The sequence below is a fragment of the Neodiprion pinetum genome, chromosome 1 (genome assembly GCF_021155775.2).
Source record: "Neodiprion pinetum isolate iyNeoPine1 chromosome 1, iyNeoPine1.2, whole genome shotgun sequence".
Classification (NCBI taxonomy): Eukaryota; Metazoa; Arthropoda; class Insecta; order Hymenoptera; family Diprionidae; genus Neodiprion; species Neodiprion pinetum.
Genome location: NC_060232.1, coordinates 21372805 through 21400228, shown reverse-complemented (window position 1 = coordinate 21400228; position 27424 = coordinate 21372805). Strand labels below are relative to the sequence as shown.

The window sequence follows — 27424 nt, the reverse complement described above, 5'->3', positions numbered from 1 at the left end:
TGTCACATAATTCGTATAGAATCGAATTCGCATTTTATCTGGAATCGATAATAACTTAGCCGGAAAGGGAAAGCATTAATCTTTTGAAACATACATTTTTCTTTGCAGTCGAATTTCTTCAAACTTGGTATATAAGGGTTCTCGATGTCGCTGATTTCAAAAATAGGGCTAGACCTGAGAAATTTTCAAAATTCAAAATGGTGTATCTAATATGGTAGACTGATAATGTGAATGTGATCGGAATGACTCAAAAATGTACGCTCAGGAGTTTTTTGGATCATCAAATACGATTGAATCCGCCATTTTGAATTTCACAATTCTGACGTCAGATTCGTTTTCAGCGATTCCGAAAACGCACGAGTAACAAATTTGAAGCGAATCGGATTGCTTTTTCGTTTTTTGGTCAACATATTGGATCCGCCGTTTTGAATTTTGAAATTTTGACGTCGGAATCGTTTTCAACAACCCTAAAAACCCATGATCACCATGTTCCACTTTTCTAGTCCCCATAACCGTACCACAATTACATTTATTCTGTAAAAACAGGCATTTTCAACACTTTGTTTACTTATAGCGCTCACTATATTGGCAGTATCATCATGATTCCTCTTAAAACATTAACATCGCAGAAGTCCGTATATGCAAAAAAAAAAAAAAAACGTGCCAGCAATATCTCAAAAATTTAACGTAAATCTTGAATAACCGATTCAATGAAAGTGTCTCATGCATATACATATGAGACGCTGTGCAGCAAAAGGTTCATAAATATTACTGTACTTATGACGTAACAAACACACCAAGAATCGGAGATTGTGTATCAAGGGAAGAAAGGAGGCGATTTTGAGGAGTGTGAAGATAGCCGCACGGGCGAAACGAGGGCGGCATTCACACGAGTCAAATCGCATTCCTCGCGTGGTACAAACAATACTTTTTGTCCGAATACTTTTGAAAACGCATCATTTCATGTATGTAAAGCCAGCCTGAAAGGCGCTACTTCGCGCCTAGTTTACATGTTTGAAATGACAAGTTTTCAAAGGGGTCGGACTGATATGTGTTTCTGCACTTGATTTACCACTTATTGCAGAAATACATTGCTTAGCGTTATTCTTGCATAAAACAAAAAAGTATTCATACGCATCCGTAGTCAAAACGCATCCGAGTTTCGTTTATTTCTGTTATGTATCGGTCAAAAATGGCCGTGGAATTGTTTTCGGATAGTTTATTTATTTTTTTTTATAAAGAATTAATCGATATCTACATATTTAAATTAAATATTTAGTTCAGAATCGCGGGTTTTACAGTTCTTAGAATTCAGAAGTCGGTTGCTTTAGAAGATTGGGAGCAGGAAACCAAGGATATTGACATTCTATTTGCTAGTGCGATAGCCTGGGTAAACAGAAACCGCGTATGAGTTTTTGTTTCGAAAGAAAGAAGTCATCGGTCAGAATTAGGAAATCGGTCGCTAGTCCATCACCAGGGAATAAGAAGGATGAAAATGATTGATTCCAGGTTTCTTTCGACACGACCATTTTTTGTACTCCTGCTCAACCCAGCCTATTCGTCAGGGGCTTTATCGTTGCAAATGCAAGGAATACGCATAACTTTTCTACCTTCACCAAACATGAAGATGAATAGTTGAGAAAAGAATTTTACGGAATTGAATTTCGGAATCCTGCAGAGTTTTTCGTATTTATTCAGGAAAGAAATCGTCACTTGAAAGATACCAACACCTACAAATATACGAAGTCGGAGACAACTGCATACAATGAGAAACAAAAGTACGTCAGCAGCGTCGACCGCTAAAAGAAAACTGTCTCTAGTTTAAAATTCGAACCTAAAAATAAAAGGAAGAAAGTTGATATAGGTGGTTCAATCTTTTGATACTTTGAGTTAATCAGCAGTTACGTGCCCAGTTTGACTTTGGTTTCACTGCTCGTTGAAACTGTTTGATTTTGCACTAGCAGATCCTAATGTTTAAATTTACGTATTAACTTCATAAGAATTCACTCAGCTTTCTAGCTCTAGTCTCGACATTGGTTCTTGATGTATCGTTTAATTGACCTAGAGTTAATATCAATATTCTAGTATAATGTTTAATTTGTGAATTTTCCATACAACACGTTAGTAGGTCCTCACAAAAGAAATTAGAAAGAAATCAAAAATGAGATTATTATTTACCTCTCTATATCTACGATCAACCGAGAGAATAAATCCTATTATTTATCCGGTTTATAGAAATCTGAAGCGAATTTATCCTAATCTTAGTTTCAATACACATCTCCAAATACCCTTGCAATTGCATTAACCCACAAATATGCAACATAATTACACTATTATCTTGTATGTCGTTCCTTTACCCTGTTTAATTTTTGTTGAATAAATTATTATTGAATTATTATAATATACAAATGTAATGTCATCTGACTTGTTTTACGAATTCATTGCCAAAGTTCCTTGATCCGACCACAGACAATTCAAATACCCACGGTTAATTTCCAACGTTCTGAGGATTCTAGCGAGCTTACAGCATAGCAGGAGAACAGCGGCCACCCTGCTGGGTACACTATAGACTAGCGCCACCATATGCATTAATATCACGAATCAGCTGATTTCCTATAACATGGAGTGCGCTCTTCGTTTCTCTAACCTCCATATCTGGTATACGACCGTGCTGGTGACTGACATTCGTCAATCGTATCGTGTAATCACCTTGATTTTTGGCGTCCAAGCACTCTATACGTCACTTTGACGTCGGATGGTTGTTATAGTTGTGGAGTTGTTTTCCTCTTTATCTTATTCGTTGGCAAACGTTTTATTTGAATCTGAAGAAATTCAGCCGATACGTTGGAATAATAAGTGAATTGAAATGTGTAAGCATTGAAATTATTAACGTATTGTATATGTTACGTTTCATGATCATGTATCATTGAATCCTAACATACGTTTCTACGTTCAAAAAATTTAAATAAATAAACAGTTCTTTCAAAATCAGAAGAAATGGTCTTATTTATCCCTATATTTGTTGCCTTCGTATATTTTTCCATTAAACATAAAATGAAATATGTACCATAACAGTTGCTATAATTCTTATTGATAATGGCTAAGTTTTTAATTGAGATTTCAAATAAAAATTCATTTTTGACACATAAATAAACGATGAAAAGTAGTCTAGTATTTCATCAATAAATTATTGAAACTAAAACTTTTTCAATTATCAGTTACATTTTTTCAATATTTTATTGCCGCCGAACAACAAAAAAACGTCCAGCTGAAAATTATATCATCGTTTTCTCACAACTTGAACTGTGTTCAGTAAAATTTTCAAGCGAATGGAGCAGACCCCAAGCAAAATTCCTTCAATCGCGAGTTGCGGGGAGTCAAGAATTATTTGCGACCCTAAACTATGGAAGTCTCTTCACAAGATGGCAAGGAATAAGTTTTTGACCGCACGTCAAATTCCCTGACGATGGGTCGAAACCCGTTCCGGTTTGCATGGTGTACCCCGCATACCCTTTCTTTCCTTTTACACATTTTCACCATCTCTCATTTTTGGTTGACGTGTCTATAAGGTTCAATAAATATTTCACGGGTAACTCAATACATAAGTAAAAAGCAAAACATGTTGTAAATAACGTTTAGAATTCAATAATAAAAATACATTACAATGTTTTCTAGCCTAACTGGGATTTCGTTCATTTGGTTTGCAGAAAACAAGATTCGACATTAAGTTCGAACATTAGTTTCTTAAACGAGTAAACTATTGAAAAAATTGACTACTTTTATCTCTCAGCTGGGAATGCGGATGCGGATGTTGTCATTTTATTCTCAATAGATCGACTATACGTAAATACAAGGAATCTGTCGTACGCATAGGGAGGTGAAGTTTGACCGATATTTGTAGACTTTTTTAATCGAATCTCAAAAGAAAAATATTATGTGTACTTTTTTCCAGTGACATAATGACATTGCAACGAATAATACTCCTTTACTAATACGATACTATTATCGATACTTGCAGAGTCAATTAATGCCAGTTTTCAATGTTTATGATGGATGTTGACATTCTATATCAGCTATCCAGACATATGAGACTCTCCGTGTCAATTGGGCGACTTCGTTTCTTTCATATGACTCGGGTTTTGCGAAAGGTTACATGTATGGTTGTGAAATTAACATAATAAGATAAGATGATTACGAAACTTCCATATAATTTATTTAGCGATCCTAAGTAGTTTTGAAGTAATTTTCAAACCTCATTTACTTTTACACTTTATACCGATGCACTTTTCATTATTATCTTTCACTGCTGTATAGTTTCACTCACATATAACTGTACGTGCCAAGGGTGGCAAGTAATTAGATATTTTGCATTTTCCCATTTCAACGAAATGTTGAACCGTAAGATATTTATATCTTCCTTCATCTTTAATCGTTAATACGAAAACTGCATATCCGTTGATTAATTCACAATCGACGTATGATATGAAGGGTGAATATACATAGATTTGTAAAAAATCCAGGTTCAACTACTATGCCGAAATTTCTCATGCGTAAAAATGTTTCTGTTGTAATGCGGTAGAAAAGAGATTAGATAAAGAAAAGGTCCCACCGGCGAGATAGAACGTTTTGTTTTCCCTCGGGTGTTATAAAACGACCGCAGAGCACGGAAGAGCTTTTCACAAAACTTGACAGTCGTTTCAACCCTCCGTTTTTTCGAGAGATATATGTTCAGTTGTAGCACTTAACCCGGCTCATTTTCCACGTCTGATGTAATCTTCGGACAGTCGCTTATGTGTTATATTCGTTTGCATGCTTGTCCTTTAAACTGTGTTTTGTCATTTGTTATCTTGTGCCACAATTTTTTTTCTCTGTGATATTGGGCGTAATTCCTCTAAATCTGACTATGATGAGAATAAAATATACGGGGCCGGCTCAAAGGATTCAATAATTACAATATTTATTAGCATCGTATACATTTTCAGGCATAAATCCTTGTAAGTAGACCATTTACGTTCCTTAATTATGACGATACACATAAATGCCTGAGAAGAAAATATTAATTCAACCCGTAGTAACCACAACTCTCTTGAGCATTCGTACCGGACACACTTGTGCGATGTAGGATTTTGGATTTTTATAGTACTACAACTCTCGTATAAATAATCCAAAAGTATTCAATAATCAATGTTTCTTGCGGTAAAACTTTCCCAGGAATCAGACGGTGATAGGCTCGAATGCGAAAAATAATACTGATACAGTGAAAATACCTTAAAGTCAGAACAAGAATGTTGGAACATCGATTTTTCGTAAAATAAAAAAAAAAAAAAATTACCTTTTTTTCTATTCGACAAGAATGATTTTATTTTGTGTTAAACTTAAAATGTACTTTGAGGAAAATAGTATTTTACAATCATTATAGACCATTAATGATTTTTTAAGCGTGTTTGAAATATGGCATATATTTGAATTAAAAAAAAATCAGAACATGGTTAGTTTATGACAGCAAAAAGTGTTCATTTATTTGTGCAAAAATTGAAACATTTTTGGTCACTCGTATGTCTTAATCTATATTGTTAGTGCACTCGATACAAAGTCCACATCTATGGTCGCCGTAAATGCGGCCTGATTTTGACCAATAAAGTAAAAATGATAGAAAATTGCGTATATTCATGCCAGAAACTAAAAAAAAAAGTTATAATACAAAGATTGAATAAGTATTTCGTAAAGATATGACATTTTTTTTTATCATCACGCACCGACTTTCCTAAGCTGCTACCACACTGGTCCTGATTTACACCACGTAGCACTTTGCGCGCGGCTACGACTCTGATTTCGGAACAAATGACGCCGAAATTCTGCGCAGGTCGTGGTTTGGGGTAATGACATATTTTTCGTGGCGGGGAGCGACCGTCGCAGAAAGCCTTTAAAAAGAGCTACGAACAAGAAATTTTAGGTGGTGAAAATTTGCACTAGTGTGATTACTATGGGTTAAATGCGTGAAGAATATAAGAGTAAAAAGCAGTAGAGAGTTTGTTTTGTTTTTTACTGAACAAGAAAGTTTTTCATGCGACTAAATCTGAATTTGTAAATTAAGGATGCATTTTGGAAAATCAAAGAGAAATCAAACCAGTCGTGGGTTTTGGTGATATTTCTAGTTTTTCTTTGGCTTTTGGTAACTAACAATTTTCATAAACGACTGAATACCACGTAGAAAGATCAACTTTGGATATATGGAATGAAAAATCTATACGTCCGATTCACTTGATATTTGTACAGGTCTTGGATTATACCATTTTCTATAGAATGATTGCATCATTTTAGAAATGTTCATCCATTTTTTAGTAACAAACGGTCAAGATCAAACTTTTTTTCATCGTGTCACCATTTCCCTAATATAATTTTTGTTTTAAAAAGTATGTGGTCATTCTATGAAAAATGTTTTAATTAAGGATCTGTCCAAATTTCAAGTCAGTCAGGCGAAAATATTTTCAGATTTTACCCACACCGTTGGACCACACTGCGGCCGAACATTTGTTTTTGCTAATAAGTCCGTTGTTAATTATTATTTTTCGTTACAAAAAAAAAAAAAAAAAAAAAAACAGAAAACTCATAAATCCTTGTACTAACTGTGTGAAAAAATTCAACCTTATCTTTCGAATACCCGCGTAATAAAAAATGTTGAAATTCGATGAATTTTTTGGACAAAATCCTTATGCTAATGCCTTGAAGTTCAGTTGTATTCAGTTCCAGTATGAAAAAATTGTATTCGTTAGCTGATTGGTTCGTCAGGTAAGGCTCGGATATTAGCACTGATTCTCGATCCGGATGACGTTCAGGCATTTTTGTCTCAACAGGCTAACAAACTGTCAATGCAATATTCACGCATCTTTTGTGTCGACTGTATATAATCTATTGTTGAAATAATTTGTAATACACGTATGTAAAAAAAAAAACGATTATTGCAGCAAAGTTTGTACGCACAAAAACTTGACCAAAACTCAGCACTGCGCCAGTGCAGCGGAAAACATCCACAGTGCTTTCAGTCAACGATGACAATGATTTCGGAAATTGTAGTGAGTAAATCCAATTATTAAAGGTCTAAAAGTCATTTAAAAGACTTGTAGGGCATTTACACGGCAAAATGTAATCCAAACGTACTTTACTATTGTTTTCTACAGGTCAGATCCAAACATTTTTAGAGAAGACAATCAAGACTCAGAATATCACGAATGAAGCAGAATACCAAGAGTAAGATAACTAGAATCTGAACCTGTACCAGAATTATTACTATTGTTAGATTACCAGAACTAGGATAACCAGCAACTGATCCTGTATCACATTCATTAACATTGTCAGAGCAGAATTCAGATAATTGTAAACTAAACCTGTACTAAAATATTAATATTGTCATAATAACAGGATTAAAAAATCCAGAAACTGAACCTATACCACAATCAATAATATTGTCAGACCACAGCTCAGATAATTAAAAACTAAACAAAATCACCAGAAACTGTGAAACTGCGAATTTGTGTGCTGTTTTCAAACCTTACAAAATGCAAGAACACTATTAAAAATCAGTAGTGACACTTTCTCATTCAACTGTTTCGTACGATCTCTAATAGACATTAAACTTTGAATTCAACCAAATTGAAGGTAAATGCTTTGAGAAGTCACATAGATTATTGGCATGTTTGAGAAAGTGAGAACATGACTGAAATTTAATTTTCACTATTCTTCATCGAATTACTCGCTCATTTTTAGGTTTGCATCAACGACACATTTTATTGTCAAAGTTAAAAAGCTTCTGCGTCGATAAATTGAAAGAAATTTGAACGAGCACGAATAATTTTGATCTCATTTTTTTACAAGGGCTCCCTCAGTGCCCGGTGGTAGTATTCCGGTTGATGGAAAAAGAAGATAGCTAGCGAATATTATCTGTAGTATATCCAATTTTAGTATACTAAGTGATTTTAGAAACAGATTCTAGTTCATTGAAAATATCGTGACATGTATGTGAATTCGTATCGCAAGAAAATTAAGAATAGGCTTGTTTTGCGATTGCGATAACCAAGCTGTCAGAAAGAAGATTTCACTATGAGGTACTGCGAGGTTTATCAAATTTAGCAACAGAAATTCGTATATGAGGGATTCCTTATCCATATAGGTATCCTTAAAGGTACTTTTAGTAGTACTTTGATATAACCAATTATGGGGCAGATCTGAGATGGTTGAAAAAAAAGTGGCCGAGTTGACGGAGAATCCCTCATATGGTGTATCTTCGTAGCGTAGAGTAACGCAGATACTGGGATAAGGATAATAACAATAACTACGAAGCAGGTGACAAGAAAGCAGCGACATGAATAAAAGAGGTTACGCTGCTTCGCAGGCGTGGATTTTTAACCCGCAGTGAATGAAGCAGGTAAGGTGCGGGGTTGAAATTCCGAGTTCCACATTTTTTGATGACAAAACTAAACTTTGACGAAACATCAAAGTTTCAAATGGTCCGAAACACGACGCTCAAAAGGTTCTGAAAGTGCAAAGTTCCAAAAGAACGAAATGGCGAAAGGGCATAACTCCGACAAGTCAAAGTTCTGAAAGTGTGATAATGAGTAAATTTAAAAATCTAGACCATCGAAATTCTGAATGATCGAAGATTTTTAGGCGTGTCAATGTCTGGTTTGGTGAAATTTCACCACTTTGGTCTTTCTTTGTTTTGGATTTTTTAATATTTTTACGTTCGGAATCTATTCATTCTGATTTTCGGTTTTTTCTGATTTTTTACACCCACTCGTTGAGTAACTACGCTGTGTGAGTACATTTTAATTTTCGGAACTTTACTCTATTGTAACTTTATTTTTCGGAATTTTGCTCTATCGGAACCTGGAGCCGTCGCGTTTCCGACTAATCAAAACTTTGTTGTTTCATAAAAGTTTCATTTCTTTACTTCAAGTTTCGCCATCAAATAACTTACAATTAGGCACTTTTGAAATTTTCAAATTTGGAACTTCAACTCCGCGCTGTAGACGAGTGGAATCGTGCGCGTCAAGTTGGAGTGAGTTTGTTTCTCAACTGGTTTCGATTTCACATCGACTCCTTAGACATCTCTTAACAATTAACCGCCCTGTTATATGTGCAACAAAGAACGTTTTCACAGGGAAAATGTAACGGTAAGTTTAGGCTAATTATGAGTTTCACTGCAGGCGAACTTCTGCAAATCGTTCAATCTTGTGGATACGAGACGGATTTACATTTTTTCAAGATTTCAGACACCTGCTACATCTTGAGATACGACTACTCGGCTTTTAGATTTGCGTGTAAAGAATGATTTATATGCGCAGCCTTTCCTGCAGACTTACAGGGCCAGAGGTTTAAAATCCCACCTTCGAATAAACGCAGCAAGTTACAAATCAACCTTACACGATCAATTTGAATTTTTAGTTGTGTAGTTATATTTTTCTACTTTATTCTTATATGATTTAATTAATTTTAATTTTATTTTATTTTTAGATCTATATATATTTTTTATTTTTTGTATGTAATCTGACCTACGTCTCTATACTCGTACCATACTTTCCTCTCCTTGACAGTTCTGTACTTTTATTTTTATCACTGTACTTGTATGAATTATTTCTCTGTATTTCTTGTTATGGATACCGTTTGTTTGTTTTAATTACTTTATGTTGCTTGAATGTATTTTATTTTCTATAGTAGTACTCTTGGCTTTCTCCTGTTTGACGTTTTTTGTTTCCATATTTGTAGAACTTGTTTGAGACAAATGATTCGAAGTTGTCCAATATTTTCATGGACATTATTATTACATATTGATTGATTGATTGATATTCATCGAAATGCAATAATTTCTAAACCTTTCTTCTGTTAGATACTGCGGTAGAATCTTTGGTTGCGACTTCAGATGAAATGATTTGTTTTTAAAGATTCTTCCATGCGCCTACTTGATTCATAAATATTAGATATATATGTAATATATGCATACAGGGTTGTACACATAAATCTACTTGAGTTCTAATATCACAGTGTATACACTTACGGCTATATAATTGTAGATGCAGCAACAATATAACTTCGGATGATCTGAGAATTATTATCGCACGCTGTGTTGTTTGGACTGTGGGAGTTTACGAAATTTTTCTTAACTCATCCTCATGTATTTTCTCCAAATTACCGATACGTGATTGAAAAGTCTGGCTGGCCAATATTGTGAGGCCAGACGATTTGCTCGCTGGAAAAGTACCGCCAGACACAAATTAGTACTGCAAATAGTCCCCGAAAAACGTGTAAGAAAAGATATGACCGACAAATGAGCATACTAGTGGTTAATTTCAGTTTTGATCGATAGTTTATTTCTTCAATGAGATAAGTTCTCTGTTTCTTTTTTGTTCTTATAATTAATGTTTTGGCGTCATATGAATAAATAGGATGAATAATCACTTTTCACTTTTTTTTTCATACAAATATCTCCATAGGGATTTGATATCGAAATTTACGTAAATACCTGTTTTGTAAATGTTGAAAAGATACAAAAACTTGCTTTCGTAACATTTTTTGATAAATCGCACAGTAATGGAGAAAAATTTCATTGTTCATTAATTTGAAATATTTGACACGGAAAATATATCGACCAACTAATTTAAAGGACTACAAGTCATCAGGGTTCTTTTTTTGTGCAACCGAATGAAATTTGAGTTAAGAAGAGAATTTCAAATTTAGTTTAGTCTTAGCGCAGAAGAGAAAAAAAATCAATCAATCATGAAAAAAACACGTTATATTTCACTAATTGTAAGACGTAATGTATGGAGTCTTGAAATAAATAAACTCCTGGCGTTGTAAAAATAATACAACTGTTGTAATAATGAATTGAATAAATCGAGGTGGCTTAATGAAACAAGGGTAACTCTCCAAGCCGGATAGTATCAGTGTATGTCACCGTACAGGGTAGAAAAAGGGTATCTCAGAAAATTCTATAAGTTGTGTATTATAGAGCTAGGTATGCACTTACTGTAGTATTCTGAGATACCGTTGTTCTAGCTTACACAGCGAGATAATTTAATTTAACATATTGAAACATTCATTCTTTATCTTGCCAAGTTTATCATATGTTTTTTGATTAAATACTTCGATCCGTGGTTCATAGAAACGATTGAAACCCGCGGGATCTAACCAAACGAAATTACTAGGTACTAGCTACTAGGTACTAGCACAGCGACGTTAAACGGCCGGCTTCAAAAGATCTGTCCCAAGAAGATTTAGATTGTCATTAATCAAATGTCGGAACATATAAAAGCTAGTGTTGAATCAGAGAATATGCTAAGTTTGGCTAAATAAATAACTACTACGACATGTTGAAATAGTTTTTGTTCGGCACGAGTACTTCTACCATCTCTGCCAGTACAGATTCTGATGAAATTCGTTGAGTATTTTTGTTTTTTTTTTCCTCGGAATGGGCCGTCATCGTTTGGCTTATTTCGTTGGAGATGATGGAAATTTTTCATGTAAGAGACCTTTCGTAGATAGCGGCAGAATTACCGACGTTCTCCCTTCTTCTGTCACTGGCTGCTGTCGATTGTCAGGACTACTAAACTTTGCCATCTCAACTAGAACGAAATCCGTATTCAAATTTTACTTTAAGCTATTTAGTTCCGATAGGGAACTACCTTTCTGGTGCATGCGGTAAAATTTTACAAGCGTCGGTAGGACAATTTACGAATGAAAATGTAATTTTTACTAGTAAGAGTAATCACCATATTGCCTGGTATTTATTTGCAGTCTGCTTCTTATTTTATTACAGCATACCGTTAGGTATAAAGATCTATATGGTAACTCTTCCAGAAAATGAGGCATAGAATACCATTTCATCGATTGTGTAACCCTTACTGCCATCAAAAATGGTACGTACCCTCATCTTTTTCCTCTGAGTGTATAATAGATTACACGCTAGCCAACAATGAGCTTGTAAGTACCTTCGCAGGCAAAGAATAGTATACTGTATACTATGTGTAGGAGGTAAACTCTGTATTTTAGGGTCGAGCGTGAGTTTCCAATATGAGTCGTATGTGAGCACACATACGAGCTGACGCAAGTATAGTTGTGCGAGCCGAAGACGAATATTGCAAATACGCGAGGCGCAAAGACCGTTGCCTCCTTGTTGCACACGATTCTTTATAAAGCAAGAGTAAGTTAAGCTTTTTTTCACGACGCACGAAATTGAGGTTAGAGTCAGGTAATGTCAGATTTGTTCGCGACGACGCATGCGCGCAGTAAAGAAATGACCACTTTTAACTACTAGGACTCAAAAGTGGACTTTTCAGTATACCGCGCACGCGCATTCGCAGACTTACTCGACCGTCACAGAAACGGGTAGGGGAAGTGCGGGTAGCCCCGGACACATAAATGAATCATACCAAAAACATATGAATAACAGATTTAAACGTTCAATATTATACCATTTATTAACTTCAGAGTCTCTTTTATGACTTTAACAAAACAATAGCTTCTTTGCTCAATTGTGCAAATAATAATAATAGAAAAACGTTACCACCTAATTTCGAGCAATAGAATAAACGACGGGTAGCCCCGGACACACATTTTAACGACGATTCGACCGTTCTTTGGTCTTACAAACGTCACAATACCAATAGATATTCGACGATTTAATGTCGACACACACTTCGTGAGCCTAATCGCTGCATTTTCGACATTGAATCCAATCTTCATCGAAGGTTTCCCCACACATGATGCATTCCGTATCTTCATGACGATCTTCATGGAAGCAAGTTTGAGAGTTTTGTTGACATTCTTAGTTCATTTCGGTTCGATTTTTCTTCATTTCTTTTATTTGTTCGAACATTTTTTCTCTTTTTTTGTTTATTTCCTTTCGTTTTTGGTTCTTCAACAGACGACTTGTGGCTTATTGAATCCAACAGCTCGCCCAATGCTCGTCGACTGAGGAGTTCTTACAACAACATCTAGATATTTCTTGTTAAAATTGTAGAAAAAGTCTTTTCCTGCCATACTCTTATCTTTGTTGAATCGATGAGGAATTTTCAGATTTTCTGCTAATTGAAATGCCAGTTTCAAAAATTCAAATCTGGTCAATGGCATTAGACGATTATCGAGGTCTTTGACACGGCTGCAAAGTTGCATTCCATAGGTATCGGAAAATGTGGGATCATAACGGCCCAACTTTGGTTGCAGAATAAACTCTTGGCCACTGTTCAGTGCTTTTACACGGTCCTGAAGAGAGCTTCTGGGCACATCCTATCTCTCAGCAGCTAGCCTTACCGATAACTTGCCTTCTTTGACACATTTGATAGCTTCTTTCATTTTATTTTCATCCCACTTGCCTCTATTATTGGTTCGTCCTTTGAATTTCGGCATATTTGTCCTATAAGTATAGAAATATATTTCGATCGATTCCTCGAACAACGCTCAACTGTCGGTTTCTTATATCTAAAACATTTAGACTGTCCCGGGGTACCCGAAAGACTTGTGTCCGGGGCTACCCGCGAAACTCTATTGCATATTTTTCTTAATAACTATTTAATTATAAACATAATCAAATAAACACTGTTATGAACTTAAAGTATATGTAATGGCCCATAATACAATTATTAAGTTTAGTACTAATACTTACGTTTTTTATATAAAAAACCTTTTTTGAAATCAAATGAGCGCGCACGAAAAATCTCACCGATAACAAACTTCGCAAACACCTTCTTACCCGGTCAGCACTGATGCCGATAGAGACTTGAATTTGTATGTACGCACTATGGACGCGTTGAGACGTGTCGCTTTGTTTATGTTTTTGGCTCAAGCGTTGCATACTTCAAGTGGCTGGGGGTACCCTCTGTCCGGGGCAACCTCGCACTTCCCCTACTTGGTATACAGAAAGGACACATGTCGATTGGGGACAAAAACCCCAATAAATGGCACTGACAGTCGTATATACACAGAGATTGCACGCGGATTTACAGTGCATATGGTTGTTTCTCAGCTAGCGTATATACCAGGAGGGCATAAATTTTAACTTTGCTTTTCTTATTGATGTAAACGACATATGTTGCGCAAACGGCAATACGATTCGACTGTTCAGAACTGAACTTAAGAACATTTTTATCAATTGTACTATACATATCTTGGCTTTCCCTCTATAAATTTTTACTATCTCTTGCTGACGGCCCCAGGTGGCCAGTTCACGCGCTGTGCGAAATTTTTGATCGATGAATCTTTCTTTACGCGGGCGGATCTAAAGGCGATCCATAACACACACCGAGATTCGTTGACGCATAGCTCCGTGGTTTCAGCGACCCGAGAGAGTACCAATCCAGATGATGTACAGCAATAATCGAGATGTTATTTTCGATCTAGGTACGCAAATCTGTACACAATTACCTCTTCACATACATCATCTACAAATCGCGTCTATGTGGCGGTACCGGTGTATCAAAACACAGTTAGACCTCGACCACTGGAGTCACGAGTCACATAACGATGTTTCACAGTGCAATAATCAGCCGTTCAAGTCATTATGATTCTCTTTCTGTGTGAAACTTCTTCGGCAACCCGACGTACTGACGTGTGAAAATTCAATCAACTACTTCTACAGAGTAGCTTGTAGCTGGATATGAGCCTCGCACTGTGATTCAAAGAGGTAGGTGCTCTATATAGTCAAGCTTTTAGAATGGTAATGGATTTTTGTCACGGTTCTTGAGATTAAGGCGTCGGTTTCAACTGTCCAGGAAATTACGTTGACAGATTCTCTAATCCATTTCTTGAGCGTCGATAAAAATAAATGTATTTGTGCCCAAAGTGCTTCTCGTTAAACAGTTGTTCAACTTCTATGGAGCCTCTCAGATAAGGATTTTTTTTACAGATAAACCAAATGCGACGTTTCAGGTATTGGATTCAAAAATCTTAAAAATAAATTAAAAACTTTTGGAAAATTTGTAATAATTTCTTGAAAAATGTTTAACTGTCATTGGATTTTCCTAAATATTTCCGGCTCTCAAAATTACACTTGCATTTAGATATCTGAGATATCGACATTGATTAGAATTCGAATATGCAATTTTCTCACTTTCAAGAGCTATCATTAGTGGTCAAAACGTTTCATTATAAAGTTCAAAGTCACACAATAATTATTTATAAAGTCGTAAATAATTAAACGATTCTGGATAATTTATAGAATACTACACTGTTTTTATTTCTTATACGAACTAATTGTGAGGTAGATTGATATAAAATCTCATTTTCTTACGTCGTCGATATATTGTCAAGAAAATTAATGAGTCCATTTTTGCAAAATCTTTGATGTATGCGTCAAGATTAAGAAACAGTCATCACAAAAATATTCTATACTCATGACATAAGATTCTTGAGTGCTCTGCAAACTGTAAAAAACATAAAATCAATACATTAATTCAAGACTTCAAGGTCGCAGGCTTTCCATGTGGAAATTGTCTCGCAATGAATAATTTTTCACAATGTATGTAATGGCTCCAAAAAAAGAAATTCAGTATTTGGGTATATCTTCTCATGTAGCTATTTGCATAACTATAGCGACACGGATAAATTGTTCACTCTACTTTCAGGCGGGAGACGAGTGGAGTCTATACGGTATGGTCAGCCAAATCCTTGTACCGTGTATATCTCTTGAAACAGGCCTTTTTAAGCCACGAGGTCACCGCCTATACGAACACATGAACAACTTTTATCTGAGAGCATTTGTCCACTATGCTCGACTCATTGTCAGAAAAACTTTGTGCATGTACACTTGGGGACAATGAATCTGAGACGGCTAATTTTTTACACTAGACAGTTATGTTGGCAACGCAGAAAAACCTACAGCGCCATAGTCGGCCGAGCGCGAAACAAACTCGATCTCAATAAACATACCATAACCCATGACTGTCGAATCTAACTTTAGAATTGACGTGTCAATCCAAAAAGTCATTATCCCCGCGGTATTCTAAGGTTAGATTCGACGGTCATGGGTTATGTTACGTTTATTGAGATTGAGTTAGTTTCGCGCTCGGCCGAGTATGGCGCTCTAGGTTTCTCTGTGTTGCTAACATAACTATCCAGTGTAAGAACTTAGCCGTCTCAGATTCATTGTCCCCAAGTGTACATACTGGTGCAGACGATGACCGCGTGGCATGGAAGGGCCCGTTTTAGAAGGGATTCACGGTACAGCCTCCGTTCTGTAAATCGGTTTGAAAGTATATTCGATACCCAGTGTGGCTCTGCAGTGTGCTTTGTTCGGTACGGAGGGTCTAAAATGGTCAATCTACATAACAGGGATTGGAAAAATGTTTGTTTTCGTAGCTTGGACACCCCACAATCATGTAAACCACTGATGCTTCGTCGTTTGGTTCCCAGTTGAGAAGCTGCAAAGCGGTTGCAACGACACGAAGTTCTAAAAAAGTCCCCACTATAAAATTCATTGCTCTAAATTACATGTTTACATATTTTAGTATGGATAACACGAAAGCGATGTACCGTATCGATTACTATTTAAAACGTAGTCATTTCATATCTTGACGTATAATAAATAATAAAACACTCAAAGATCTGAAGGCCTAAAATATACCTGACAATTATCAAGCAAACCTACTATAAAAATGTTTCTGGATAACATTCGAATGTTTTAACGAACTTTTTTTTTAGGAAACGTCTTTGCGGTGACAAGGGAAATGGTATTAAAAACAAAATGTAGATTATTTTTCCAGTCCCTTGGATAAGAAGGTTATACGTGTTTTCTACCTTTAAAACTGCATTATCTAGCCAGCGATCTCATATGACTTCGTGTTAACCCTTTCATGCATACATTTTACCTTACATGCGATTTACTTGAAATTGTGCATCCATGGGCTTTTGGGATCGCTGATTACGAATTTGAACTCGTAATTCAAAAATTCAAAATGGCGCATCCTACATGGCGGACGTAATTCCAAAATTTGTTTCATTTTGATAAAACTTTATGTTGGATGGTTTTTAGGGTCACTGATTACGAATGTAAACTCTAAATTCGCAAAGTCAAAATGACGAATCCAATATGGCGGACAAACTAAAACGACAAGCAATTTTTAAGTTTGTACGAACATCAGCATTCAGATTTTCATAGTAGATTAGCAGAAAAAACCTTTTTTTCGTGGTAAAGTACGAATTTCGATTATTTTTTTAAATGTGCTATTTTCGCGACATATAAATTAATTTTACATTTTTCTTAGACTTAGAAATATTTCAGGGAACATGTGGAACCAAAAAACTCGGCTGCCGTTACTAAAAAAGTAGTTTAATAAATAAAAAGCTGCAAAAAAAGGTGGGACGCTGATCGAGTATGACAATTCGACTTTGCTACACAGTAATATTACTTTGACTATATTTTTGAGCGATGCATACATGTAGTAAACTCACAAACATCTTAACAAAAACGTGTATGCCATTTCACAAATATAGTGAATAGAAACATATTTCGAGTTTACCGTACTCTGTAGGTGTTTAGGTAGCAGCTTTATATTAGAAGAAAAAAGTTGTCCTTTACAATCCATATCATGCGGAAAGAGACGGGGCAGGGTCTTAGTATGAGTGCAAAAAATTGAAAAGTGTAAATAACGTTGAAATGCCGGAAGATCTGAAAATTGTCTATCGTATGTTGAATTTTCCAAGAGTTTTATATATTTTGTCAAAATGCGTTAAATGTAAACAGTGCGGAGAGGTTGTGGAATTCAAAACAGAATTCATCACAGGGCTGAGATTTAAAATACTAGATTTGTATGCATCGTGCGAACTGATTTTGATACCTTCATGCCCTTACATCCATACGGCTTACAACGAAAACACCCGATTTTCTTTTTTGGCAATGCGCGTATTAGGGATTGGTTTGAATGAAGCCAAACAATTTAGTGAGATAATGGACCTGCCGTCACCAATTGAACCACGACGTACGATACAATAGTGAAGAATATCGTAAACGTTTGTCAAGTGTTTTTGTACTGTCGTTGAGAAACGCAGTCGACGAAGAACAAGAGGAAACACGTAATACCAATCCTTGCAACGACGGCACAAAACTGACTGTTTTTTGTAACGGTATATGCAGAGAAACCTGTTTTAACCTAGTTACTCGGTATAGTAACTCCAATTGGTTACTTCTTAGGAAAAGTTATTGATTTTTTTTGTGAAATCTGGTTTTTGCTCTGCATGCAATTACTCAAAAAAGCACACCAATACTAATCAATACAAGTAAAGGAAAGAACGGCTTGCAAGATGAAAGCGGACGCTATGAAGGAACTATTTAGACCTAAAATTTTCATCACCTTTGAAGCGTTACCGCCCGGTTTAATTCTATGAGTAGGTAGTTTGATAGATCCGAGATATCAAAGTCTGTTGTAACTTTCAACTAATTTTACCGTGAACGGGCCGGGTAACCGATGACAACTGTTGACTTTTTATTATGCCATATTATAAGAAACTCAAATTGTGGATCGTTTGAATGAAATAGCAGATTCTTCACTTTTTTTGATTTTTTGAGTTTTCAAAATTTTTCGAGATCTCAAGTTTGTAAAAAATAACAAATTTCTACTGCAAGTCGTTGGATTGATAGAGCTGACTATGATACGAAATGTGAAATTCTGTTCCAAAAATTACCATATTGATAAAAATTCTGTCTGAAAGTTTAGTTTTACGCTTGATTGGCATTTCGCATATGCGAAGACTAAGCAATTAAAGTGAAAAGAATAATAAAAATGTAAAATAAGAGGGAAGAGAAACTAACATCCGCTTTGGGAAATATTTTTTCAATTTTAATTGTCTATTTTGATTCAGTTTGTTTATTTTTGGTTAGTTTAGAGAAAAATAGAGTGAAATAAAAATTAGCTGACTATATTTAAATCTGAAATTTTCGGGAAAGTTTGTTTACCAATTTAGATACACGACAGAATCAAAAGGTAAATATTTCAATATTCAGAAGCTTCTGAAGATACATACGGTCAGAATGATGAATAAAAGTCGTTATGAGGCAGAAAAAGAAATCCATCGCAGAGGATCACCCGCTTAACAGATTGCGTATTATGTCCAACAAATGACCAATCACGGAATATACTACGTATATTGAGTGGAAGGTGAAATTATTCGTTTCTTTCGTTGATTGCTCATGTTTTTTTCTCCGTCTCCCCGTTTACCTCTGACCTTTGCCTGTAGCTGTTCTTAACCACTTGCGGCACAGAGTCTCATGTATGAGACACCTTTTTTAAATTGATCATTCAGAATTTACGATCAGTTTTTGTCACACCATGGTAATTTTTTTTTTTTTTTTTGCATAATTGGACTTCTTAAACGTCAACATTGATGTTTTGAGAGGAATTATGATGATTCCGCGAATATAGTGACCGCCATAAATAAACAAAGTGATGAAAATGCCTGATTGTACCTACAGAATAAATGTAATTTTGGGAAGGTTATGGGGAATAAAAAAGTGTACCCCTATAATCCTTTTTTTTTGGGGTTGCTAAAAACGAATCCGACTTCGGAATTTCAAAATTCAAAATGCCGAATCCAATATGGTGGACTGAAAATATAAAAATTGATCCGATTTGCTTGAAATTTGCTACTCGGGGGTTCTTGTGGTTGTATTTGGTGTCCCAAGGAACTCCCAAGTGTGGATTATTTTCGAGCCATGCCGATCACTTTCACACTTTCAGCCCACCGTATTAAATCTGCTATTTTGAATTTTGAAGATATCTCAGATCTGACTCCTATGTTCAAATCAGCAACGTCGCGAACCGTTATATGCCCAGTTTCAAGGAATTTGACTGCGAGGAAAATTGTGTGCTTCAAAGAGTCAAAGGGGTGTTAATCTTAAAATCAAGACGAAACATACCAGTTTCTTCGTTACGTTTTACCTCGGTCCTTTGGCTTCCGCGATTGAAATACAACATACAAGCCAAAACCGATAGTATTTAGAAATAAGGTAGAAAATCTTGACCGGTGAAGAATATTATCTGCAACAGTAAGGTCCCTACTGGCTGTAGGGACACCCGCTATCCGCGGCCGAGGGAGAGCTCGTGTTGTCGGAGTCTGTGCGGGGGTTGTAGAAGTGGAAGGAGGCGTGGAAGGCTGAGCTGCAACACGGGGCGAGGCCCGGGGTGCTTCCGTAAAAGCGCGAAGCGCGCAGTGCCAACTGGTCGCCCAGTCCGTGCGTACTGCGTTGCCATTCCTCAGGCGTCGAGAGTTGAAGCGGTCGAGTTTTAACCAAAAAAATAAAGCGTGTTCCGCCCAGAGTGCATCTGATTTCTCCCCTGCCCCGCCCCGATACTTGACCGTGGAAATAGTTCCCTTCAGATATATATATATATATATATATATATATGTCTAGTTCTCTTCAGAGATACATTTATATATATATATATATATAAGAGCCATTCATAAACATATTGCCAGAAATAAATAGGCACCCTTTATCCATTCAACTGTTTCGCTTTAGATTTATCGTTGTTATTAATTTGTTATCATTATTATTATTGTTGCTGTTAATATTGTTGCTGCGCAGCACGCAGTGGTGGGTAATGATGATATATGCTACACTCTGAAGGAGAGAGTGAGAAAGCGAAAGATGTACCTTTACACCTTAGAAGACGCTGCATCGAGTTGACCTAGCGTGTACAAAAGCGATCTGCAGCGCGACAACGAACGACACGACCGCAAATGGTAAATTATATGTTGTTTGACGTGTAGTGGAGATTGTGATGGTGAAAAAGTGCCTGGATAAATTTCAGATATGCTTAGCTATTTACTCATTCACTTCACATCATCGAATCATTCAAACAAAACGTTGCGCTCTTCTACTGATATTGTATACATGAGCGATTTGGTGACTGGATTTAACGCCGGTTTGTCAGCCTCATTTAGGATTACGACACGATTTACAAGATTTATACTGGACCGCGGAATGAATTGACATCAGCAACGCGCAATACGTATGCTTGATTTTTACCACATTACAAATAATGCACGGCTAATTATTATATCTACAGGTGATTGAACCAAAGTGTGTGTAAAGACAACCTTGTCGATTAAACACAAGCGTTACTCTTGTGATATTTAGTTTAAATTAAGCTGTTTGTATAGAAATTTTATTTTTACATCTGAAATATGAATATACCCAAATTCTGCAGTATTTCCTCTTATATGAAACGAAAGATATGAGTTTCATCTCTAATGCAGGTAGCTACTAAAGAATATCGCCCATAGACCAACGTTATTGGTGTAATTATGGAGGCGGTTTTACGATGGCGTACTTGAATAGTAATCAATTACAAATTAGCAAAGCTACGTGCTCATTAGCAGCAGCCCACGTTTACGTCAACCGGTAGTTTTCAGAATAATTTTCACGGGCGGAGAATCCATGGGTATATTTCCTTTGTCAAGTTGAACCATCTCAGTTCGCATTATACTGTCGATATTTTCCAATAACATCCACAGGATCTACGCGCGAATGTTGTTCGTCTCAAAGCAAATCACCCGACGGTAAACTTATAGAACTAAAAAACTGAACGCACTTCGAGTTCAAATCTTTCTTCTTAATTCTCCAAGTGGTTAACTAAAAAAGAAGCGTATGACATTGAGTGTTGATAAATTAGATGAATTAAGACGTTGAAGAAAAATTGTAAATTTTAGTTGGAAGAAATAATTAAATATTTTGTAATTCGCTTTAGTATTTCGTAAAACAAATACATTAAATCAAGTACAGTTCTCTAAGAACTCCGGAAATGTCGATTTGGCTATCAGTAGGACAAAGATTGATGACATTAATAATCTTAGTTTATATTTCTTGCTTCAAATTACGTGCCAATTGAGAACTGAACAAACGCCTCATTGGGCATTATTTAACTGACACTGTAATACGGACGAAGTATTCGATACTAAAACAAGCACTCAATGAAATTCATAGGGATTTTTTATACCTGACTCACCGGTGGTTATTAGTAGTTCGTAACTTATTTTGTCACGAAGGCGTCAAATGCTCTGTGATATTTGGTGACTGTTCATGGTGCTGCTATAAACTTATATTTTACGTCTCTTCAATACGATAACAGAAATGCGACATTTATTAATGAGTGGAAATCAATCTCTCCGGGGTAATTACAAGGAAAGATCTGTGAACGTTTTTAACCGGTGATTTGAGGTGAATCCAAGACCATATAAATTTTCTTGGAGAGAAAAAAAATGAGTATTACTTTGTGAAATATAATTTTCATTCTTTATTTCAAGCAATAAATATGTGTTTATGGTGCATTGTTGGGTTTCGGATAGAACAATGTATTCCCTTATCAATACTCTGAGATTTTCTGAAGACAAAACACGCATCTTATACGTAATATATTTCAGTCGGAATCACGAATACCATAGTCGTTCAACGGAATATTTTGCATTTGTTTTACGCTATGCTTCTATCATCCGCATTCGCAGTTAAGGCTAGGAAACTGAAATGATCAAGCGCGATTTTCGATGAATCATAGATTCCCCCGGTATCAACCTCTGAAAAACGAGCATCGAATGAATTACCAGTTTATGTAAAGCACAAAAAATTCCTTCAAAATTTATGTAAAACTACATCGGAATATCGATATTAATACATATAAATCTTTACTCAACTGTGCTTCATTAGCAATTGTATTGTTTTCTTCTCCAATTTCGTCTCACATTCAGAGGCCGACAGAGAATTTATGATACCAGAAAGAGCTGCTATCTATTGTTCGAATGATTAGTTTTGCCGAGAACGTTGGCGCCGGCGTCGAATAGAGCAGACACAAAGCTACTCCCATACAAAAGTAGGTACACTATTCGGTAGAGCTTTGAGAAGAGATTTGTTAAGAGAAACTAAGATTTATTCAAATTTGCCCGATGTGGCGAATTATTTTGTTCTCTTTCCCAGTAAACTACATATTTCATTTAAACAAATTGGTAAGTTGACTCAATGAAAAATTCAATTGACTATATAATATCTACTCATCTGATATACTTATAACGTGTAAGATGTAACTTTGTTTGCCTATCTGTCGGCGCAGCATAGTTTACGTCGGAACCCTTCACCGGAATATTTGGGTTGGGGTCAAAACTTGAAAATGTCAATATTTCAAATGGCTGACATATCGAAATTTCAAACACGCGAAAAAAAAAATAATGAACGATGAATTGTTGGAAATCTTGATTTGCGAAAGTGTCACTTTCAGTCCAAACTAAAATACGAGTTCTATTCCATGCGAATTATTCGACAATGACTGGCGATGCAGTTGACGTGAGGAAATGGGATGTATTTTCATATAATTCGTATAGAATCAAAGTCGCATTTTGTTTCAGACTGAAAACAAGTCAACTGAAAGGCATCACTAAATGTTACTGTACTGAGCGTACGTACAAAGGCATGCAAGAGAAAATTGACAAAAAGTATATTGACTGGTTGGTAAAGAACCCCGCAAAGCATTACGTCATTTATAACGAAATATATGGGAAACGCTACTTAAAAGAGTTCGGAATGCGTTCACCACTCCCAGTTGGTCCTTGTTCCCTGTTTGTTGACTCGGTTGATAATAATAAATTGTGTTGAATCACCGACTCAAATATCGCAACTTCACTGAGGCGGCGCTATAAGCTACGAAACACGGACGCGTACTAAAAAAAAAGTAATTCAGGGACGAAGTGTGCTCTTGAATTGTAGGCTCGAGGTGTGAAGCCGTTGACGGGCGGACGGGGAATGAAGTCGACGGCCATATTAGGAGGAAACTTACCAATTATACGTCGTTTTCGTATTAACGCGACCAGTGACGCAAAGATCTGAATTTCCGTTCGTCTTTCAAAGCGGGCAAGCATAGGGATAAAAACAGTAGAGTAGAAACGTTATGTGCGCGCCCAATATTACTCATAATGCGGTCCGCAACATCGAACGCAATTGCTTTCGCCGAATTTACTAATGTACCGTTATATTAAAAGCCTTGTGAATATAACTATAATCATAATATATTCTCTCAAAAATAGTTGGCACTGTCTCAGCAGCGCTTGGTAATATCAGAAATCGTTTTATTTTGAACACATATATATTTGACACATATGCCACTTTGCATTTCCGAGTTCAAATACATCCGAACGTGTGTTTTATTTTCTATTTGAAATGGATAATTGTATGCATTTAGCCAATTTCGAAATGCCTGTTTTCGGACGGATTTAACGACTTTCATTAAATTCTGTGACCAATATAATCATGATCAAATGAATCGTATTAAAATGGCCAGGTCTCCATTTAATTCTCAGCTTTAAGAGTATATCCACCAATGCGTCAATCCTCTGGCACAGATAGTAATTTGATAAGTATCTTGACTACGGAGCAATAAAAGAGAAGCCAGGATACAGTTGATCAGAGCGCCGCACATTGATTCCGGCCTGAATCAATGCGGTTAGATCAGGTTTCATCGGTACGATGGCATCCGACAAAGTGAGTGAATAATATTTACAATTCTCTTTACTCCAGAGTATCAAAATCATTTCCAACTTTAGTGAGTAACGGTGTTTGCAATTATGCTTGTCCGTCGACTCATACAAGTTTGGAAAATTTATGTGAAAATACTGAAAACATGGAATTCGGATATTATAACCTCAATCTAACTAAGAATCTGTTGTATTTTTCGTTGTTTTTTTTTCAATTTTTCGAACGTGTTCGTAAAACCACAAACGTACAATCACTATTGCGAAACCTGTAATTTTGAAAAGTTTAAAGCGATTTCGGTACTCTGGAAAGAAGAGAACTGTAAACTATTATTTGCTTATATCGTCGGCAGTACGGCCTTCCTCGAACATGTACACTCGAGGACAATGAATCTGAGACGGCTAATTTTTGAACACTAGACAGTTACGTTGGCAATACGAAAAAACCTACAGCGCCATAGTTGGTCGAGCGCGAAACAAACTCAATCTCAATAAACGTAACATGACTGTCGAATCTAACCTTAGAATACGTGTCAAACCAACAAGTCATTATCCCCGCCGTATTCTAAGGTTAGATTCGACGGTCATGGGTTATGTCAGGTTTCTCTGCGTTGTCAACATATCTGTCTAATGTAAAAAATTAGCTTCTCAGATTCATTGTCCTCAAGTGTACATCTTTGGTCAATGAATTGGTCGTCGACTGTTAGTGGTGGAAGGTTACTAGTTGGGGACAGAGTTAGCAGTAACGTTTTTAAACTCGGTACAAAATTTAACAAGAGCACCTTAAGGCAGCTTCTCCCTTATATCCTGCTCCCGCATCTTGACTGAATTACGAGTGAAGATCAAAGTCAGCCTGTAGCCTCACTTTCCACAGAAATAGAAGAATTTTGAATAATAGTTCGTAAATAAATAGCGTATGAATGCAGGCTAGCAATTATTTTTCCAATAACGCCAACCAGCTGGATCCAGTAGGAATATTGAAAGCTATAGATTTCCGTCTTTAAAAATTTTTTGTAAAATATAATACTCATTTACCATTGCCTACGCCAATTGCGCGATGTTTTTCATACGGTCAAAGGATATTGTGACCGAGCAGGATATACATTAACGGCAAAACATGACGATTCATGAAAAACTGCAGTTGATTATAAAGTAAAATAATGTACATACAAAATAAAATTTCAAGCAAAAAGTGTATTGGATTTGATCATTCGTTACAAAAAATATTTTACATTTTCCATTTTATATAGAATTAAGGAGAGCAGTTCTGGCTCTGCAATTTGAATAAAATTTTTGAAAGCATTAAGTATTTTATATTCTGAATGCATTTAAGGAAGCATTTTACCTAGCCCCGAGCCTGCCTGTAATTAGTGTGCACTTATATCGCCTTAAAGTAACTGTCGGCAATGTAGATATTGTCGATATTGATCGTGGCCACACCAGCATAACATTATGGTGTGGGAGTCCGTCCCAATATGGCCGACGGCTATGATGCCCGTTACGTCTCTAATTTCACTATGACGGAATTAATTTTTTTGAACGCAATTAAATCCTCCGATTGTTATTTTTTCTTTCTTTTTTTTTTTTAAGCCAGAGATAAAAACCACCGGAACTTTTCTTTTAGTAAGTTATACTACCTGATATTTACAAAGGTCAGAATTGATTGCCCAATATTATTTCAATATGTTTACTATAGAATGAAAAATGGACTGGTTCGTCTGAATAACCATAGTACAAAAACTTTCGTGAAAATAAACAACTATCTCTTGCATGGTTTAATTTTGAAACAAATATATTTGCGTTATACGAAATGAATAATTTTGGAATATGAGGCGTTCTCCACCAATTCAGCCATTTTTTTTTATCCTCTCGAATTTGTTCTATAATTGGTTATGTAATAGTATTACTTAAAGGTACTCTCTGTGAATGTTTTTGAGATTTTTTAAGTTACTCGTTTCGGGAATGTTTTTTTTTTCGCCCGTATATTATGGAAGATTGAAATCGGGTAAAAGAAATCCCAACACTAAAAAGTTATTTTTTTTCTCAGAACTATTTAATGCTATATACGTTATATTTTCTATGGCATCAAAAAGGCTATTTTCAGCGAAAAAAATGCGAATTTATTTTTTTCTTTCAATGTGACACCTTTGATTTCACTGTAAATTTTACAGGGTATTTGGCAGTGTTTTGAGAACGTATAAAAAAATTGGCATTGTGGAACTCAACATATTTGCCGATTAGAAACCATATTTTACCAAGAAAAATGAATTAAGGTACGAATGATTTCCTTTTTTCCATGAACTATTTAATGCGATTTGATGGAATAACAAATATAACTTATATTGCATTAAACAGTTCATGGAAAAACATAACTTTTTTATGGTAAATTTTTAAATTACCTTTCTCGATGCAAGAAAAGTATTGATCACCGTCAAAAGTGAATCTAATTTTTCTAATTTTGATGAATCTTTACGTTTTCGGACCTCTAGTACGCGAAAAACAGGTTTCTAGAGAAATGTCGGTCAGTCGGTCTGTCTGCCTGTTCCGACAAACTTCTACGGTGATCTCGGAAACGGCTGGCTAAATATATCTGAAATTTGCCTGACTTTACATTCAAACGATGAGTATAAAAAATTGTCATGTCCTGCTTTCTTTGACTGTATGATTCGAAATAAATTCAGAAAACTCGAAAGACTCTGACACAGTTGACACGACATTTATGGAAAATTTCATCCAAAGTGTTATAAAAAGAATACAATAATGCAATAAGAAACGATTTTATCAAAAATAAAGAAACTATTTTATGAAAAAATGAGAATTTTAACAACAAATGATTTCGATTATACTTGATTTACTTTGTACTTTTAGTAATTGAATCGGTTTGTATCATAGTGAAAAGTACCGCGAAAAATACAATGTTTAGGGTTTG

The 27424-nt window shown here is 35.8% G+C and overlaps 2 protein-coding genes across 8 annotated transcripts in view; one reads left to right on the top strand and one right to left on the bottom strand.

The window, feature by feature from the left end:
* LOC124225017 (midasin) overlaps window positions 1-27424 on the bottom strand; it is a 123642-nt gene that overhangs the window by 20827 nt on the left and 75391 nt on the right. The window lies entirely within an intron of this gene.
* LOC124225018 (uncharacterized) overlaps window positions 20204-27424 on the top strand; it is a 59291-nt gene continuing 52070 nt past the window's right edge. For 4 of the 7 annotated variants that reach the window (XR_011176281.1, XM_046637381.2, XM_069133115.1 and 1 more), the window contains exon 1: window positions 20204-20724. The gene's annotated coding sequence lies outside the window, so the exon portion shown is untranslated. The remainder of the gene's footprint in view (window positions 20725-27424) is intronic. The other 3 variants (XM_046637382.2, XM_046637383.2, XM_069133113.1) reach the window with 3 other exon arrangements.